At 37.2% G+C, this 20,041-nt stretch overlaps 1 long non-coding RNA gene across 1 annotated transcript in view; it reads left to right on the top strand.

Moving 5' to 3' along the window:
* Positions 1-1,046: 1,046 nt before the first annotated feature.
* LOC135967659 (uncharacterized) overlaps positions 1,047-20,041 on the top strand; it is a 47,076-nt gene continuing 28,081 nt past the window's right edge. Inside the window, exon 1 of the long non-coding RNA XR_010581813.1 lies at positions 1,047-1,366. This is a non-coding gene — a long non-coding RNA (uncharacterized lncRNA). The remainder of the gene's footprint in view (positions 1,367-20,041) is intronic.

Below are 20,041 nucleotides of genomic sequence, written 5' to 3'. Positions count from 1 at the left end.
AGTGCCTTCTTAGTCAAGGGCATGGTTACTTCTATAGGTCCCCTAGCCTTACCGAGAGTGAAGCTGGCAACTCAAATAGTTCTCAAAACCCAAAAGAGCCGTTTGTAACCTCAAAACACATAGCAAACCTTGCATCTGACCTGCATTTTACCAGCAGTCTTTAGGGATGCTTATATTGTCAAAGATTAAAGTCATGTGAATTGAAAGGTACCACAGCTTTTATCTTCCCTTTGAAATATATTAGATCCAAGCAATTGCCTTTCTTTAAACCAAATTAATTAGAGCTCTTTTTACAGACATTACACACAACACACACAGACAGGCAGAAGAAAACCCAGTCGCTGTGTGGGGCCCTTTAAGAGACAGGGTTAGGAAATCGTGCAGATATCTAACCTGAGAGGGCTCATCCCCTAAGGTAGGGTTGCTAAACAAAGCCTTCCCAAGTAGTTACTGGCCAAGTCCCCAGGATGTAAAACAAGATGGAAGCCTGAATTCACAACCAAAACTTGGTAGAGAATACAGTGATATTGCGGGAGGGGGGGGGGCGGGCGGGGGCTAACCTAGTAAAACTCTTATGAATGAAGAAAAACAAAACGCCAAGCATGGTGGCTCATGCCTGTAATCCCAGCACTTTGGGAGGCCGAGGCACGTGCATCTCCTAAGGTCAGGAGTTCGAGATCGGCCTGGCCAACATGATGAAACCCCGTGTCTACTAAAAATATTAAAAAATTAGCTGGGTGTGGTGGTGCACACCTGTAATCCCAGCTACTCCGGAGGCTGAGGCAGGAGAATTGCTTGGACTCAGGAGAGGGAGGTTGCAGTGAACCCACACAGTGCCACTGCACTTCAGCCTGGGCGATAGAGTGAGACTCTGTATCAAAAAAAAAAAGAAAAAAAAAATCTTTAAAGATTAACTGCCGACTGGGTGAAGGGGAAGGAAAAAATTACAGTTTAAAAATGCCTGAGGAAGAACCGCTTATTCTTATGCAAGTGGTTCCTCCACCAGGGAGAAAGTTTAATTGCTATCCTACGGAACTGAATCTCTCGGCTGGAAAAGGGGAAGGCTCCAGCAGCAGCACTCGGTGGCTAGAACCCTTGGGCCATGCGTCCCAGCCCCTGCGCGGAGCCGGAGCGGCCTGGAACTGCTGCTCGCCAGTCCCTCCTGAAAAAGGAAGTAAAAGGCCATGAGGATGAAAAGGCTCAGAAGGAAGATGGAAAAAGAATTGGTTTGCGTCGCACTCACCACTTCTGGAGCTCCCAAGTTGCGTGCCAAATATGTTTCAGGACTTTTCCGTAGTTCAGCTAAAGACCGGGTTCTCGTCCGTTCCACGGCCACGAAAATTTAGACTCGCAGATGGTTTAAAGGGTGAGTAAACCAGGGTTTTAATGGGTGAAAAGAGGGAAAAAAGGGGGGAAAGAGGGAAAAAAAGGGGGGAAACAGGGACTCATCCAAAGCCAGAGTCCCTCGGCTAAAGTGCTTCCCGCCAGGCCAATCGAATCCCAGGTTCCACACAGGAAGAGGAGGGGCCAGGCTCCTCCCTGCTGCAAATGGCAGGAACTTCCTGAGGCTCCACCACAGTGGGCAGGCTGACTGGATTTCTCTGAGGACCACCTTCCCTCTGGCTGTCTCAAAAATGCTCCAGGCTTCATTTTTTTCCACATTGCTTTCGATCTATCAGGATTATTTACTACCACTGCTTACCATTGCTTTCAAGTATAAACGTAAGTAATAAAACAAAATAACTCCTATTACTAGCAATAAATGAGGTAAACAATATCCTTACCGTAACAGGTATTGTGTATATATTTTAACAGAAATGTATGGGGGTGATATTTCAACCCCCATGGAGTGTCTTGATTGTTGTCTATATTAGATATAGAGGTAAGAGAGGGAGAGAGAAGGCATTGAGGGGAATGAACCCAAAGGGTAGCCTCTAGTTCTCCTTTGATCACCTACTGTTTACATGAGGACTTGCCTATAGTAACCTAGTAACCAATATTTAGTGATCCAATATTTAAATCTTTTCAAACCTGAAACTATTTTTAAGCAAACTTCTTCACAGTACTCATCAATATATATTCTTGTCAATTATTTTTTTCTATGAAAAGTATTTTTAATAATAAAAATAATCATTTGATTTAATCTTTTAAATAGGTTGTAAAGATGAGATACTATAAAATCTTTATAGCTGAGCTCCTGATTAGAATACACCTATGAGTTTTGTTAACAATTAAAGGAAAGTTTCAAGCTAGGAAGAAATTGATGCTTATAAGGATTTTAAAACTGTTTCTTCCAAAAGCTAATAGATAACTTTTTTCTTACCAAAAACATAGCAAAAAAAAAAACCCTATAAAACCAGCATGGAGTGGCAATATAGGTCTTACTACAAAATGAACAGCACTATATTCTCATTTTTGCCTGTCACATCATTCTATTATTGATCAAGGGAGAGAATGGTCTAAAATTCCACAGGGAACTATTAATACCTGTGATTTGGGAGCTTTTTTGGGGATACTGCTATAATAAAATGCCATATAATGAGTAATATATAAACAATAAAAATTTATTTTTCACAATTCTGGAAACAGAAGTCCCAGATTAAGGTGCTGACAAATTTGGTGTCTGGTGAGGTTCATTTCTCATAGATAGTTCCATATTGATATTCTCACTTGGGAGAAGGAGCTGGAAGATTTGGCAAGTCTCCAAGTCCCCTTTTATAAGGGCATTAGTCCCATTAATGAGAGCAGAGCCCTCATCACCTAATCACCTCCCAAAGTGTCTACCTTCTATCACCTTAGGGCTTAAGTTTCAACATATAAATTTTACAGGAGCACATACATCCAAACCATAGCAGGATGAGAAATCCCTTTCACTATTTATGAAATTTCAAAAACAAAAAAAAACCCAATGACATAGAGAGGCAACCACAATAATAACTCAATTCTGATTACATGAAAGCTTGAGGGTTTTGAGTTAACAATATCTTCTGAGAGGAATGCCCTTAGATCTTCTTAAAGAGATGTTAGTGTTAAAACCACTACAAGGATATATTTATCATCTTTATCTGTACAGTCTAGGATCTGTTGTTCAAATGAGTGATTCAAGTTCACTGAAGTCGTTATTCTTCCTATATTATTTACCAGTATGCTTATTTACCAGTATGCTATAGACCAATTTCTTTCTTTCTTTCTCTCTTGCTGCACATCAAACTCCACATAAACCTGTTATTGCCATCATAGTTTAAATAGAATCACTAGAAATATTGGGCAGAGGTGAGGCTCTGCATAATTGTTAATCACCCCATATGTAGCCATCTCTCAAATTCAAAACAATGATTAAGAGGCCTTAATGCACAGTCTTGGTTTCAATTGTTGTTCGTCCACTCACTAACCAAACATTTGTTGACTAGCAAATAGATTTAAAAATAAATGAGAAACAGAACCTTGCTTTCAGAAGCTCATAGCCTACTGGGAGAAGTTAAAAGGTAATCACATGATTATAATAAGACAATGGTAACTTTTACAGTAGTAAAAGTTACAAAAAGCAATTGGAGAGGGTGATTAGAAATCTATGCAAAATGTTCATTTGGGCACAAACAGGTAGGTTTATTTGGACCCAGCACATTAAGAAACTGGGAGAAGGTGTAGAATTAGAAACAGTGTAAAGGGCGACTGAACTCTGCCTCAGGTATCAGAACGTTAAACATGTTTAAAATAGATTCCAAGGTAACATAAAATAATAGATGCTCCTCAATTTAGGATGGGGCTATATTACATTTTCAACATACAATGGATTTATTGGGAAATAACCCCATCATAAGTCCAGGACTCTACCGAATGTGTTTTCATTTTACACCATTGTAAGGTAAAGAAATTATAAGTCAAACCATCATAAGTTGGACCCTGGCTGTAAAATAATTCACTACACACCCACTCTCTGGTATTTCGTTACAACAGCCCTGGCAAGCGAATGCAATAGGTGACCGAACAGGAGTTGCATATTGATAGCTACACAGAATGCAGAAAAGCTAGGATTCAAACACTAGAATTCTCATAGCAGAGCCCATACACTTCATTCTTTCACAATAAAACTCTCATGACAAATGTGGAAACTGAGGTAGTGAGTGGAAGTCACATGCCCCATGTTACACATTTGTGCAACCCAGAGCCAGGATTTAAACTAGCTCTATTTTATTTCCTCTGAGATAATTTAAAAGAAATTGTATGATTCCTTGGATAGCCAGTTTGACTAAAAGCTGCATTTCGCTGAGTTTCAACTTTCCTGTAAGTGAGGGTTGAGGAAATGCGAGCTTTGACACATGTATACAGGCTACTAAGTTGATTTCCATGGATGAAAGATGACAAAATTTTGCAAAGGAGCTCCATAGTCACTTAAGGCATTAGTGTCATATTTTACATCAACTCCTAACTGTCCCTGGTAAGCCATACATGATATCATTCTTTATAATATCAACTTAAACACAAATTTTATTTGTCAGGCTGATGTTGAAAGCCTTTTAGTGCCTTCAATAGCTACCAGAAGAACCATTACAATAGATGCCCTAAATTATAAAGAGTTTCCCAGGAGTCTGACTACTCCCATGTTTTAGTTAGTGACTGAGGAATTGCAAGCATCAACCAGGACTGATTATCAGTTATATAATGACTTAAGTCAGAGCTTCCTCTATTCTGGCACAAATCACTTCTTTAAAACTTTGGACCTCATCCTAGCCTACATGTGGAAAATGTCTGCGCATTCTAAGGGTTGGGAAGAAAAGAAACCTTAAGGAGACTAAATTAAATTCTACAATTCAAAGTTCTTCCCATCAAATTGTATAAGAAACTTCTCATGTTTAAATGCATTCTCTTTATTGCAATGGTTAGTACTGTAAATTACTAAATTAGTAACAACATTCTTCCATGGGGGAATCTGATAATGGTACTTAAAATAAATACCACCAAGATTAAACATTTTTGACAAAGTACCATAGTATAGTAGGAAAGTGGCAGACAATGTCTACAATACAGCAGATGTATAATATTTGTGGAACTGTTACCTTCACTGACTCCAGACTTAGGAAAAGTAGACATAGATATATGGAGCTCCAGGCCCAATCCCTTACTGTTTTTTTTAGGACTATCTCCCTTCTAGAAATATCCTGGATATGTACAATTTTCCATCCATACATACATCTTTCTGGGCTGCGTGTCTACGATGGGTGGCAACCACTGTTTCATTACTGGGGATATGGCAGAGCACATTCCCAGCTATGGTGGCCATGGGGAGAGCCTCCTTCTGCTTGAGAAAAGAAGAAAGAAGAAAGAAAAGTAAAGGGGACTTTGTGCTGCAGCTTGGGTACCAGCTCAGCCACAGTAAGGTAGAGCACCAAGCAAGCTCCTGTGGTCCCCGATTTGGATTTGGTCCCCTTTATAGGATTTGGCTCCTACAAAGAATTTCTGGACTTACGTTAGTAAAGAAGATAACCAACTTACCTGAAGGGGACCAAGTCTGGCAGCATTCATCATAAGCTGACTTTAGAGCTGTTGGGCTTTGAATGAACATCAGCAGAAGTCAGGCCATATGTCCCCTGGGCCCTGGGTGGTGGTGGCCATGATTAGGAGGAAACAAGCAGATTCCTCCTGCTTGAAAAAAGAAGAGGAATGTGTGGGAGAGACTTTGTCTTGTGGCTTGGATGCCAGCTCAGCCACAGTGGAATAAAGCATCAAGTAGATTCCTAAGATTGCTGACTTCAGGATATGACTCAAGTGGAAAAGTTAGGTTGAAGACAAGCTCTGAAACAGGTAGAAAAGACAAAAGCAAAAAGAATAGAAAAGAAAGAAGCACACCTACAAGATCTACAGAGTGACTCAAAAGGGCTAATCTAAGAGTTATTGACCTTACAGAGGAGGTAGAGAGAGATATTTGGGTAGAAAATTTATTCAAAGGCATAATACTGAAGAACTTTCCAAATCTGGAGAAAAATATTAATGATTAAGTACAAGAAGGTTGTAGAACTCCAAGCACATTTAACATAAATAAGACTAAAAACATAATGATCAACTTCCAAAGATCAAGAACAACAACAATAAAAATACTAAAAACAGCAACAGAAAAGAAACAACATACAAAGGAGCTTAATACATTTGGCAGCAGACTTCTCAGTGGAAATGTTACAGGCCTGGAGAGAGTGGCATAAAATATTTAAATGTGAAGAGAAAAAAAACATTTTATCCGACGATAGTGTATCCTGTGAAAATGCCCCTAAAACATGAAGGAGAAATAAACATTTTCCCAGACAAACAAAAGCTGAGGGATTTCATCAACACCAGACCTGTTCTACAAGAAATGCTATAGGGAATTCTTATCAGAAAAAAATGTATATATATTAACGAGCAATAAGAAATCAAGTGAAGGAACAAAGCTAATGATAAAGTAAGTACACAGAAAAACAGAATATTATAAAACTGCAATTGTAATTTGTAAACTACTCATGTCTTAAGTAGAAAGACTAAATTGTGAACCTATCAAAAACTATAATTACACCAGCTTTTTAAGACATAAACTTTATAATAAGATAGAAATAACAAAGTGTTAAAAAGTGGGAGGATAAAGTTAGAGTATAGAGATATGAGTTTTCTCTCTGCTTCTTTGTCAGTTTTTTTCTGCAATTAGTGTTGTCATCAGTTTAAAATAATGGGTTATATGATATTGTTTGCAAGTCTTATAGTAACCTCAAATAAAAAAACCTACAATAGAGACACAAAAATCTAAAAGTGAGATATTAAAACATACCACCAGAGAAAATCACTTTGGAAAAAAAAAAAAAAGAAAGCAAGGAAAGAGGGAAGGAAGAGAAGACCACAAAACTACCAGAAAACACATAAAAATGGCAGGAGTAAGTCCTTTTTTATGAGCAATAAGTTTGAATGTAAATGGATTAATCTCTCCAGTTAAAAGACACAAAATGGCTCAATAGATAAAACAATAAGGTCCAATAATCTATTGCCTTTAAGAAACACAAAAACACATATAGACTAAAAATAAAGGATGGAAGAAGATATTCCAAGCAAATGGAAACCAGAAAAGGGCAGAGGTAGATATACTTCTATCAGACAAAATAGATTTTAAGAAAAAATATTAAAAGAGATAAAAAGGTCATTATATAATGACAAAGGGATCAATTCAGCTAGAGGATACAACAATCACAATTATATATGCAACCAACACTGGATTACCCAGATATATAAAGCAAATATTATTAAAGATGAAGAGAGAGTTTGACCTTGATAAAATGATAGCTGGAGCCTTCAGCACCCTACATTCATCATTGGAAAGATAATTCAGAGAGAAAATCAAAAGACATATCTGTCTTAGTCTGCACTACATACCAAATCGACCTAGAAGATATTTACAGAACATTTCAACCAAGGGCTGCAGAATGCACATTCTTCTCCTCAGCACATGGACCATCCTCAAGGATATCCTTATTTTAGGCCACAAAACAAGTATTAAAGCAATTCAAAACATTAAAATTATATCAAATATCTTATCTGACCACAATGGGATAAAACTAGAAATCAATAACAAGAGGAATTTGAAAACTATACAAACCCACACAAATTTAACGATATGCTCCTGAATGACCAGTGGGTCACTATGGAAATTAAGAAATATTTTAAAATCTTTGAAACAAATGATATTGGAAACACAACATACCAAAACCTATGCAATACAGCAAAAACAGTACTAAGAGGAAACTGTATGACAAAAAGCACCTACATCCAAAACGTAGAAAAAGTTCAAATTAGTGTAACCTAATGACACATCTTAAAGAACTGGAAATGCAAAAGCAAACCAAACTGAAAATTAGTAAAAGAAAATAAATAACGAAAGTCAGAGCATAAATACATAAAATTTAAATTAACAAAATACAAAAAGTCAACAAAATGAAAAGTTGTTGTTTTGGAAAAGATAAACAAAATTGACAAAACTTTAGCCAGACTATGTAAAATAGAGAGAAGACTCTAACTAATAAAATCAGAGACGAAAAAGAAAACATTACAACTGATACAGCAGAAATTCAAAGGATCATTGAAAACTACTCTGATCAACTATAGGCAAATAAATTTGAAAATGTAGAATAAATGGATACGTTTCTAGACACATACAAACTACCAAGGTTGAGCCATGACAAAACTATAAAACCTGAATAATCCAAGAGCAACTAATGAGGTCAAAGTTGTAACAAAAAGTCTCCCAGCCAAGAAAAGCAAGGGGCCAGATGACTTTGCAGCTAAAGTTTACCAAACTTTGAAAGAGTAACGAATACCAATCCTACCCATACTATTCTGAAAAATGGAGGAGGAAATACATTAGAACTTATTGCACGAGGCCAGTGTTATTCTGTACCAAAACCAGAAAAAGGCACATCAAACAGGTCACTAAACCTGATGGACATTGATACAAACATCCTTAGCAAAATGCCGGCAAACTGAACTCAACCACACATTTAAAAGATCATTTATCATGACCAAGTGAGATTTATCCCAGGAATGCAAGTAGAGGTCAACATATGCAAATTGATTAATGTGATACATCATACCAGTAGAATGAAGTATAAAATTATGTGATCATTTCAATTGATGCTAAAAAGCATTTAATAAATTCAACATCCCTTTGTGATTAAAAAAAAAACCCTTAAAAATAGTGGTTATATAGGAAACATACCTCAACATAATAAAAGCCATATACAACAGACCCACAGCTAGTATTATATTAAGTGGTAAAAAAACTGAAAGCAAGCCGGGCACGGTGGCTCACACCTGTAATCCCAGCACTTTGGGAGGCCAAGACGGGCAGATCACGAGGTCAGGACATCGAGACCATCCCGGCTAACACGGTGAAACCCCGTCTCTTTTACTAAAAAAATAAAAAAATTAGCCGGGCATGGTGGTGGGTGCTTGTAGTCCCAGCTACTTGGGAGGCTGAGGCAGGAGAATGGCGTGAACCTGAGAGGAGGAGCTTGCAGTGAGCCGAGATCAAGCCACTGCACTCCAGCCTGGGTGACAGAGTGAGACTCCTTTTCAAAAAAAACCAAAAAAACAAAAAAACAAAAACTGAAAGCCTTTCCTCTAAGATCTGGAACATGATAAGGATGCCCACTTTCACCACTGTTAGTGAACACAGTACTGGAGGTTCTACCTAGATCAGTCAGACAAGAGAAAGAAATAAAGGGACTCCAAATTGGATAGGAAGAAGTCAAATTATGTTTGTTTGTGGATGATACGGTCTTATATCTGGAAAAATCTAGGGACTCCACTCAAAAACTATTAGAAATAAACAAATTCAGTAAAATTATAGATAAAATGTTAACATACAAAAATCAGTAACTAACAGTGAATAATCCAAAAAAGAAATCAAGAACATAATCCTATTTACAATACCTACAAATAATATACCTAGGAAAAAACATACTACAAAAAGTGAGAGATCTCTACAATAAAAACTATGAAATACTGATACAAGAAATTGAAGATGATACAAAATAATGGAAAGATATTTTATATTTATGGATTGGAATAATCAATATTGTTAAAATGGCTGTACTACCCAGAGCAATCTGTAGATTCAGTGCAATCCCTATCAAAATATCAATGACATTCCTTAAAGAAATTAAAAAATAATTCTAAAATTTATATAAAATCACAAAAGACCCAGAAGAACAAAAGCCATTCTGAGGGAAAAAAAAAAAACTGGAGGCATCACATTTCTTTACTTTCAAATTATACTTCAGAGCTACAGTAAACAAAACAGCATGGTACTGGCATAAGAACAGACACATAGACCAATGGAACAGAATAGAGAACCAAGAAATAAATTCATACATCGACAATAAAGTTATTTTTGACAAAAGTGACAGGAGCAAACTTCTGGGAAAGGACAGTTTCTTCAATAAATGGTGCTAAGAAAACTGAAGATCCACATGCAGAAGAATGAATCTAGACCCCTATCTTTCACCATATGCAGAAATCAAATCAAAATGAGTTAAAGACTTAAATCTAAGACCAGAAATTATGAAACTACTACAGGAAAACATTGGGGACATTTGACAGGGCAAATATTTTTATAGTAATACCCCATAAGCACAGACAATCAGAGCTAAAGTAGACAAATGGTGTTACATCAAGTTAAAAAGCTTCCACTCAGCAAATAAAACAATTAACAGAGTAAAGTGACAACCCACAAAATAGGAGAAAATATTTGCAAACAATATTTGCAAACTATCTCTCTCACAAAGAGTTAGTAACAAGAATATATTAAGGCTCAAGTTCAATATGAAAAAAATCTAAAAATCCAATTAAAATGCACAAAATATCTGAAAAGACATTGTTCAACAGATATACAAATAGAAAACAGATATTTGAAAAGGTACTCAAGATAATGGATCATCAGAGAAATGCAAATCAAAACTACAGTGAGGTGCCATCTCACTTGAGTTAAAATGGCTTTTATACAAAAGACAGGCAATAACAAATGCTGGCAAGGATGTGGAGAAAATAGAGCCCTCATAAGCCCTCATACACTGTTGGTGGGAATGTAAATTAATACAGCCACTATGGAGAACAGTATGAATGTTCTCAGAAAATTAACAATGGAACTACAACATGATCTAACAATCCCACTGCTGGTCTTTCACCCAAAAGAGAGGAAATCAGTGTATTGAAGAGATATCTGTGTTCCAATGCTTGTTTCAGCACTATTCACAATAGCCAAGATTTAGAATCAACTTGTGTGTTCATCAACAGATGAATAAATAAAGAAGATGTGGCACATGTACACAATGGAGTACCATTCAGCCATTAAAATAATTAGATCCTGTCATTTGCAACAGCACACATAGAACAGGAGGACATTATATTAATTGAAATAAGCTAGGCACAGACGAAAAACTTTGCATGTTCTTACTCATTTGTAAAAACTAAAATTCAAAACAGTTTAATTCATGGAGATGAAGAGTAGAATGATGGTTACCAGAGTCTGGGAAGGTTAGTTGGGCATGGGGAAGTGGGAATGGTTAATGGTTTCAAAAATGTAGTTAGATAGAATGAATAAGATCTAATATTTGATAGCACAACAGGGTAATTACAGTCAAAATAATCTATTGTACATTTAAAAATAACTACAAGAATATAATTGGAATCTTTGTAGTACAAAGAAATGATAAATGCTTGAGGTGATGGATACTCCATTTACTCTGATGTATTACACATTGCATTCCTGTATCAAAGTGTCTCATGTACCTCATAAACATATCTATCTGCCTTATATGTATGAAACTTACAAATTAACAAAAAATAGATGTGGAAGAGAGAATATTACAAAACAATATTATTGCTATATGCAAAGCTTTCCACATAAAGTTAGAGAGCAAATTACATTTGCAATATTTAAATTTTATTAATTTCATTATTAATTTTACATAACAACATAGAAAAAAACAAAAACCAAACAACTGTTCTGGTTAGGCATATTAGGATGCATAGGTTCTATGACTTGCAAATGTTCAGTTGAGGAGCCAGGGCCAGAACATAGCTATTTTGATTCCAAATTATTTCTTCTTTCCATTTTACTCTGAGACTTCCTGGGAGAACAAGTGAATAGGCTCCCTCTGTACGCAATCAGGAAAGAATTATTTTAAACAACGATAATAACTCCAATACCTTTCCTAGGAGTGTGTTCTGGTTCCTCAAAATCCTGGGTCCTACATATTGCCTACTCCAAAGGTTGCTCAATAGTTTTTTGGTATCTCTTTTAGAGGATGTTAATAAGCAGAAATGTCGATTTCATCATTTAAAAAAAAAAAAAAAAAACTTTTAAGAAAAGGAAAAAGTAAAGTTATCCGTAGAGAATATGTAGTGTGATCTGGGCTCTTCACAAAGGCTATCTGCGTAGGAATTGTTACTTCTCTTTACGTAAAACACACACATACATATACGCACAGAGTAAAACAAAACTCCACTTACAATCCCATCATGATTGAAAATACTTATAAATTACAAAGCAAAAATCCCTGCCTATGGTCCCTTCGATCCCACACCACTCGTACTTTGGTCTGGAGTCTTCCAAACTTTTCCTAATGCCATTATATAGAGCACACTATTACTTTCTATCTCAGTCTCCTCATATTCCCACAATACACCCTAGTTTAAAAAATTTATACATACTCATCAGCAACTCACTTTGTTATTCCATTTAGTTATACATCATGCACATTCATATGAATTTAACATTTAACACAGACTTGTGTGTGTGCGCTTATAATTATTTACCCAAATAAGAACATTAAGATCAGATTTCAGAAATCATGCCCAAAGCCACAGAGTAGTGGCAAAGTCAGATCATGGATCTGACTCCCCCTTGTTTCACACCCCATTCCCTTTTCCCTAAAACATGAAGTCCCCCTAGGAGAAGAGAGGACAAAGTCACCCACTCTCATCATTGTTTTATGAACAGTCTGCTGATTAGCATCAGATGTACTAAGTCTGTCAAGGATTTGGATTTACTCCACTTAACTTTTGGGTATCCCTAAATTCCACCTGTTACTAAACCCTCTCCAAAAGCAAAAGCTGTGAGCATTTAAACAAGCACAGCCGGCAGAGGCAGCTGTGGGACTAGTCGGAATTGGCACCACCTCCAAGGCTGACAGAAGCTACAATGATGTTGGGGAGATGCCTGTGGCTTCTGAGCCAATTCTCTTTTCCATGTTGCTGGCATCAGGGGGATTCCAGACCTGGCCATGTGCATTCAAGCGTTGTTCACTTGGTGCCTGGGTTAATGTAGTGGCATTAATATCTGAACCAACCATATCATATGCTTTGATTTTATGTAGAATTTTGAATGCAAAGGTTGGATTTTTCCACTTGACTTTTTCTGCCATTATCCTAAAGGCAATAAGTTACACTCCTGTTTCAGACATGGCATCTAATTAGCAGGTAAGTCCAGCCTTTAGCATCTAATACTCTACTTGGCACACAGAGATTGCTCAATTAATTTTGACTGATAGAGTGAATGAACAGATGATTGGGTAATGTCACTGGATCCCCAAGTGGGCTTTGTTTGCCCGCAGTGGGTGTATTAGTCAGGGTTCTCTCACATGACAGATCTAATAGGATAGATGAATATATGAAGGGGAGTATATTAGGAGAATTGACTCACATAATCACAAGGTTAAGTCCCACAATAGGCTGTCTGCAAGCTGAGGAGCAGGGAAGCCAGTCCGAGTCCCAAAACTTCAGAAGTAGGGAAGCCGACAGTGCAGCCTTCAGTCTGTGGCTGAAGGGCTGAGAGCCTCTGGAAAATCACTGGTGTGAGTCCAAGAGTCCAAAAGCTGAAGAACTTGGAGTTGCGTGTTTGAGGGCAGGAAGCATTCAGCTCAGGACAAAGATGACGCCAGGAGACGCAGCCAGTCTAGTCCTTCCATGTTCTTCTGCCTACTCTTATTCTAGGGGTGCTGGCAACTGATTAGATTGTGCCCACCCAGATTGATGGTGAGTCTGCCTCTCCCAGTCCACTGACTCAAATGTTAATCTCCTTTGGCAACACCCTCCCAGACACACCCAGGAACAATACTTTGCATCCTTCAATCCAAGAAAGTTGACATTATTAACCATCACAGTGGGTAAGTTCAGAACTTTAAGGTATTCCAGTCAAAACAACTTTATTGAAACGTCTGTGACATAAAACAAAGAACTTTCACTTATAATAAGAAAACTAGAGTCTTTGTCCTGAATCTGTAGGCTATATGTCTAGAGATGAGTCACTTAATCTCTCTCTGTCTCAGACTATTCATCTTAAAAAATGGAGTGGGGGTACTATATGATAGTTCTATTTCAGAGTTCTTGCATGTTATTAATGAAAATGTCAATGTGATCCCTTAAACCACTATATAAAATACAACAAATAAAATGTTGGGCATACAGGAATTTTACCTAACAATTAGACACAATACTAAAGATTAGGCATGGTCTCTGTGGTGAGGATACTGACCAAATGATTGCAGCAGCAAGGTAGGTATGAAATTACTGGAAACATAATTTCCCTAATGCACAAGAAGCCCAGGTAAGCTTGATGCAGCCCAGGAAGATAAATTGAACCTAAACCATTACTAATTCTCAAAGCTTTTCTGAGTTTGTGTAAATACTGAAATTAATTTCTCTTAGGCACAATGCCACTATGGACTCTGAAAACCATGTGGACACTGTCTCCTGAGTCTGCCCTTAAACTAGTCCTGGAAAGATTGTCAAGCTGTCCCTGTATCACAGGAGACAGATGAGAAAGTGAGTGTGTGTCATTGACTACAGCCAGTTCAAGACCGTCTCTTCCTCTGTTCCTCACTCTTTCCTTTTCACTTTTTTCTTCTGACATCTTTGGTTTCAGATACCCATTTCTGACTTCTATTTGGTCTTGGGACATTTTTCTCTGTCTAAGTGACCTCTCCAACCCTTCCTAACCCATTTGGACTCTCAGCCTCCTGTGTACCCAGTTTCAGCTCCTTTGCAACTCCTGTTAAGATACATTTTGCTGCTAGCCTTGACCTTGCAAGAATCACACGAGGTAGGCTAACCTTACCCCTTGCCTTTCACACTGACCCTAGGTCTCCCCATTACAAGAGGGAGAAAAAAGTATTTCTGATTTTTGCTGAGTGAATACAGATAGGGAATGGAAGTGTGAAAGTTCAATAGCTCTGTCCTTATTTATCATCACTAGAGAGTCCTATCTTTTTCATCTCTACCTGTTCTCTTCTTCAGCTGCTAGATTCCTAGGTGAATAATTCAGGCCTTACTTATTTATTTATACCAGGTGATCGGAGGTATCTTACACATAAATTTAGATGCAGTAAGATGGAAAAACTTTGGTAAAAAAAGAATAAAAGATGAAAATCCAAGTAATCAAAATGGAAGAAGAAGAAGAAAAATAAAATTCGGAAAACCAAGGCTATTAAGAGTTATGACAGTTAAATCTATTATGTGTGTCCCAGTTCCTTAATAGCTAAAAATTGAAGAAACTTAGTGGGTCATAAAGTTCTCAGTTTTGATTAGCAAGAGACAGATGAGTTTATAAATGAAAATCAGGCTGTATCTTGGGCTGGGCTCTAAGGAAAAATAAAATTCCTAGTAGGTCTTCATATAAGGGAGTTTAGATAAAAATAGTGGATAATATTTGTAGTAGTTTTACTCCTCCTTGCCTTCAAAACAAAATACTCCTTTATTCCATATATGACTATTTTTTATACTGAAACTCAGTAAAATCTGTGGAAATACATTTCAGTCTTTTTCACTAAAGATAATTATACACATACCAGAAAGAATAAATTGACTATGAAGAATAGGCATGGGCTCCTTCGAAGACTCTGCACCAAATTTGCATTAATTTTTTTTCTTAAGGAAGGTCCCCTTGATTATATTAAATATATGTTTGTGATCCTCCAATACCTGGAGGTACCTTGAATCAGATATCATGTAATCTGGGTAATCTCTAAGGCAGTTTATGGAATTTGAAGAGTTTTATTGACTAGCCTTCAAACCATTAGCTGTCTCTTCTGGGCTGCAACATTGTCAGTATGTCATGAAAGGGAAGCTATTATTGATGAATGACAATGTATCCACAAACTCTAAATAATATGACTATTCAATGACTACTCATTAAAATTTCACTGTAGATTGTCTTTGTTAAATGCAGTCAGTAATGAAATTAAAAACACAGTTTGTAGTTTTAAGAAATGTTTAATAGGAAACAAATATGCATTACAATATAATATCATAAGTACTATTATTACAATATATACAAAGAGTAACGAGAATATTAAAGAAAAAAAATATATGCTTGAGAATTTCCAGGGCAGTGAAAATACTCCGTGTAATATTACAATAATGGATGTATGTCATTTTCTACTTTTCAAACCCATAGAATGTACAGCACTAAAAGTGAATGCTAATGTAAGCTATGGACTTAGGGCAATAATGGTATGTCAGTGTAGCTTCATCGATTGTAGCAAATGTACCACTCTGGTGGGAGATTTGATAAAGGGAGAGGCTGTGCATGTGAGAGGAAAAGTATATGTAGGCTATCTCTGTACCTTTCTCTCAGTTCTTCTGTGAACCTAAACCTGCTCTAAAAGCTAAAGTCATTAATAAAACAACAACAAAAAAGTGTGCTGAATTTTTGTGGAAGAGCTAGAGAAGGATTTACTCAAAAATAGAATTAACGCATGTAACGTTTTGGATTGAAAATAGATAATTAGCTCAAATTTCCTAGTTATATTAGGAAAATTAGTTATTTAATCTGAAAATGATGTCTTACAGTAGTGAAAACAATAGGGAAAAAAAAAGAGAAGAGGAATGAGTTTAGATATCGGTGGATTATTTGGAAAGATAAAGACGTCTGAGACAATAAATTCAGGGATTTGGACTAGCTAGAAAAATGGAGAGAACTAAGATTAGCATGGAGGTGCTAACCGGGCCAGGCAGAAGATCCTGAGTGGTCCTGCCATGTTCTACATGAATATCTGATTCACAGAACTAAAAGGATCAAGCAACTAAGTATTTTAAAGTAAGCAAGGTATTGCCAAGTTTTTCCTGCGTAAAATATTCAACTTGTATCTCCAGAAATATGAGTATGTAGGGAGTCAGTATATCTATTGAATCTTTTTGTGATGCTCAGAAATTCTGTCTCATTGCCAATACATCTGGAGCTCAGATATATCCCTTGATATCCATGGACTTAGCAGCTTACATCTTATAGTGGGCTCTCTACAGAATCCATGAATACTGTTTTTGCCAAGATAAGAAGCCAGGGACACCAGGGAAGCCTGGAAATAAAAACAAGCAAAAAAGACAACAGAAACAAAACAAAACAAAAAAAACACCTCTTTATTTGCATCTGCAGCAATGTAACACTGAAATACTTAATTTTGTCCAAAATAACAATGCCAGCCGGGCGCAGTGGCTCATGCTTGTAATCCCAAGAGTTTGGGAGGCCGAGTTGGGCAGATCACCTGAGGTTAGGAGTTCGAGACCAGCCTGGCTAACGTGGTGTCTCTACTAGAAAGACAAAAATTAGCCGGGCATGGTGGTGGGCACCTGTAATACCAGCTACTCTGGAGGCTAACACAGGAAAATCGCTTGAACCCAGGAGGCGGAGGTTGCAGTGAGCTCAGATCGTGCCACTACACTCCAGCCTGGTGACAGAATAAGACTCCATCTCAAAGCAAAACAAAACAAAAACCAAAAACAAACAAATAAAAAATAACAAAAAATCAAAATACCAGTGCCTTGAAAACGGGACTATAAGAGATCTCTACTTTTGCTACTACATTCTGGCTGCTCCAGAATGCTTCCCTGTCTAATCTGTAGTGTGAAAGCCTGGTGTCATGGCTAAACCCTGCACACCAAAGCATTGTCACTGTTAACATCTTCTGCACTTACCAGATCACAAATACATAAGAGCCTCCTATCATATGTTGTGGCCAAACTTGGTCATACTCTTCTTCTCACTGCCATTAGTGGAGACAATTGTCTTTCCCCTGTAGTTCTTCAAGGGAAAGACAGGATGACACACCTTCCTTGGTGTTATACTTGATTAAGAATGGTTTATTCCAGCATGGTTTTTGGGGGATTGGGGGGCATCATGTTTCTTTATATGCACTCAGTTCCCTAGGGATCCCAGTTGGTTGAGCAGCAGAGGGTTCAGCATCTGCTGCCTCATCAATGTAGCTCTCTCAAATTTACTTCTCTATCAACAACTTATCTCAGTGCAGGGACTGCCCTGACAGCCCTAACTCTTCCAAGCATGCAGTATTTTTTATCTCAGAAGTGTTGTTTACCCTGACTTTGCATATGGATCTTGGTTAGAAAAACCTGAGTCCATTTAGAAAGTCTTGCTGGTAAAACAGATAAGAGTTTGTATTCTTCTTCCCTTGATTTCCTCATGACATTTGCCTATTCCCTTCTCAGCCACCTTCAAGCTTTACCTAACAATAATTTATCTTTATGAAGAAAAAAATGTGCTATCTCACCACACAGCACAGAAGCTTACGTATGCATTCGTTTATATCTAAAAAAGACACAGACATAAGCCTAAAGAAGGTTGTACTTTCTTGGGGAAAACAAAATCTGAATAAATATTTATAAAACAACGTGATGCAGAATAGGAAATTGGGCCACAACAAAACAATATGTTGAAAGCTTGTGGAAATAATGCCTGAAAAAAAAAATACAGTAAAACACAAGACTTAACTGATTACCTTTATTTGTATTGGACCCTTCCAAATAGATTGTCTGGGAAAAGCACTGAGCATGGAGTCAGAAAGTTTTTAGTCTTCCAAATCGAATTAGGAAATAATGTGCTCCCCTTTATATTTGCAGATATTTTCAAAACTGAAATTGTCTACCTCCACAGAAATGAAAGCCATCACAGATTATCCTGTCTCAGCAACTTTTGCTGGGAAGTTTCCCAGACCTGAATAATATTAGTTCTTGTATTTTCCTTTATAAGAACAAAAACTATATAGCTCAATACAAACCTTCCCTGAAGAACAGAATTATTGTATTTCAGTGACAATCTGTTTTTGTGCTGTTTTCTGAATGAGTTGGTTAGAAATGAGTTGATTAAAATTCAAGGGATCCTAAGTTCTACATCCTCCCTATATTGGTCTCTTGTGTTTACAAAGTCATGTGTGAGTTAACTAACCCCCTAAAAAATGTCTGATTTGTACTGCATTTCTAGTCTTTGAATGGTGAGAATGAAGTGAGCCACTTACGAATGACTCTACAAGTTAAAACTTCTAGGAGCTCTTTCAGCCTTCAAAGGTCAGCATTCAAATTTCCCAGTATATTTTAAGTATTAGAAAAGGACTCACTACTAGTGTTACACATTTTTGTTAGACAACTGTAGCTAAAATTAAATTACATTAAACTCACACAAAATAAATAAAAAAGGAGGAAGAGAGAGATAAAGAAGATCCTCAATGAGTGTCATTTTAGAGGTGAGAAGTATATGGCATACAGCAACAACTGTAGTTATGTCCGTTTAAATCAAGTTATTTCTGTTTCCATTGCCTGCTCTTTTTATTTAACAATCATCAATGTAGCAGTTACTATATCCAGATTCTGTTCCAAACACTTAAGAAATATTAAGTTATCTGAGGTAGATACAGTCATAATCTCCATTTTACAGTTGTGGAAAATGAGGAAGAAAATATGTCCAGGTAGCAGAGCTGGGATTCAAATCGGTGGAGTGTGAATGCTGTAGTCAAGCTCTTACCCACTATATGGCACTGTCTCATCCCTGTAGGTGGGATGTTTCAATCACAGCTATGTTCCAGAGTGACCTGGGTTTTTTGTTTTATTTTTTTAAAGTACACATCTCTGGTCCCGATTCAGATCAATGAAGTCAGAATTTATGGAGGGTAGGCCAGGGTATGGTCATATTTCCAAAGCTCTGCAGTTAGTTTCTAGATGTAACCAGATTATTTTATTTACTTATTTAGTTATTATTTTTATTTATTTATTGTTTTGTGATGGAGCCTCGCATTGTCGTCTGGGCTGGATTGCAGTGGCACGATCTCGGCTCACTGCAACCTCTGCCTCCCGGGTTCAAGTGATTCTCCTGCCTCAGCCTCCCAAGTAGCTGGGATTACAGGCGCCTGCCAGCATGCCCAGTTAATTTTTTGTATTTTTAGTAGAGACAGGGTTTCACCATGTGAAATGTTGGCCAGGTTAGTCTCGAACTCCTGGCCTCGTGATTCGCTGGCTTCAGCCTCCCAAAGCGCTGGGATTACAGGTGTGAGCCACCATGCCTTGCCCCAGATTATTTATTTTTAACATTTTTAATTATTAGAGGTACATAACGTGTATATATTCATGGGGTGCATGTGATGTTATGATGCAGGCATATGATGTGTAAAAATCACATCAGAGGAATTGGGGTATCCATCATCTCAAGCATTTGTCATATTTTTTTGTGTTAGGAACATTCTGATTC

This window comes from Macaca fascicularis, chromosome 16 (assembly GCF_037993035.2).
Source record: "Macaca fascicularis isolate 582-1 chromosome 16, T2T-MFA8v1.1".
NCBI lineage: Eukaryota > Metazoa > Chordata > Mammalia > Primates > Cercopithecidae > Macaca > Macaca fascicularis.
Note: the sequence above shows the minus strand (reverse complement) of the source record. Positions and strands in the feature narration are given on the sequence as shown.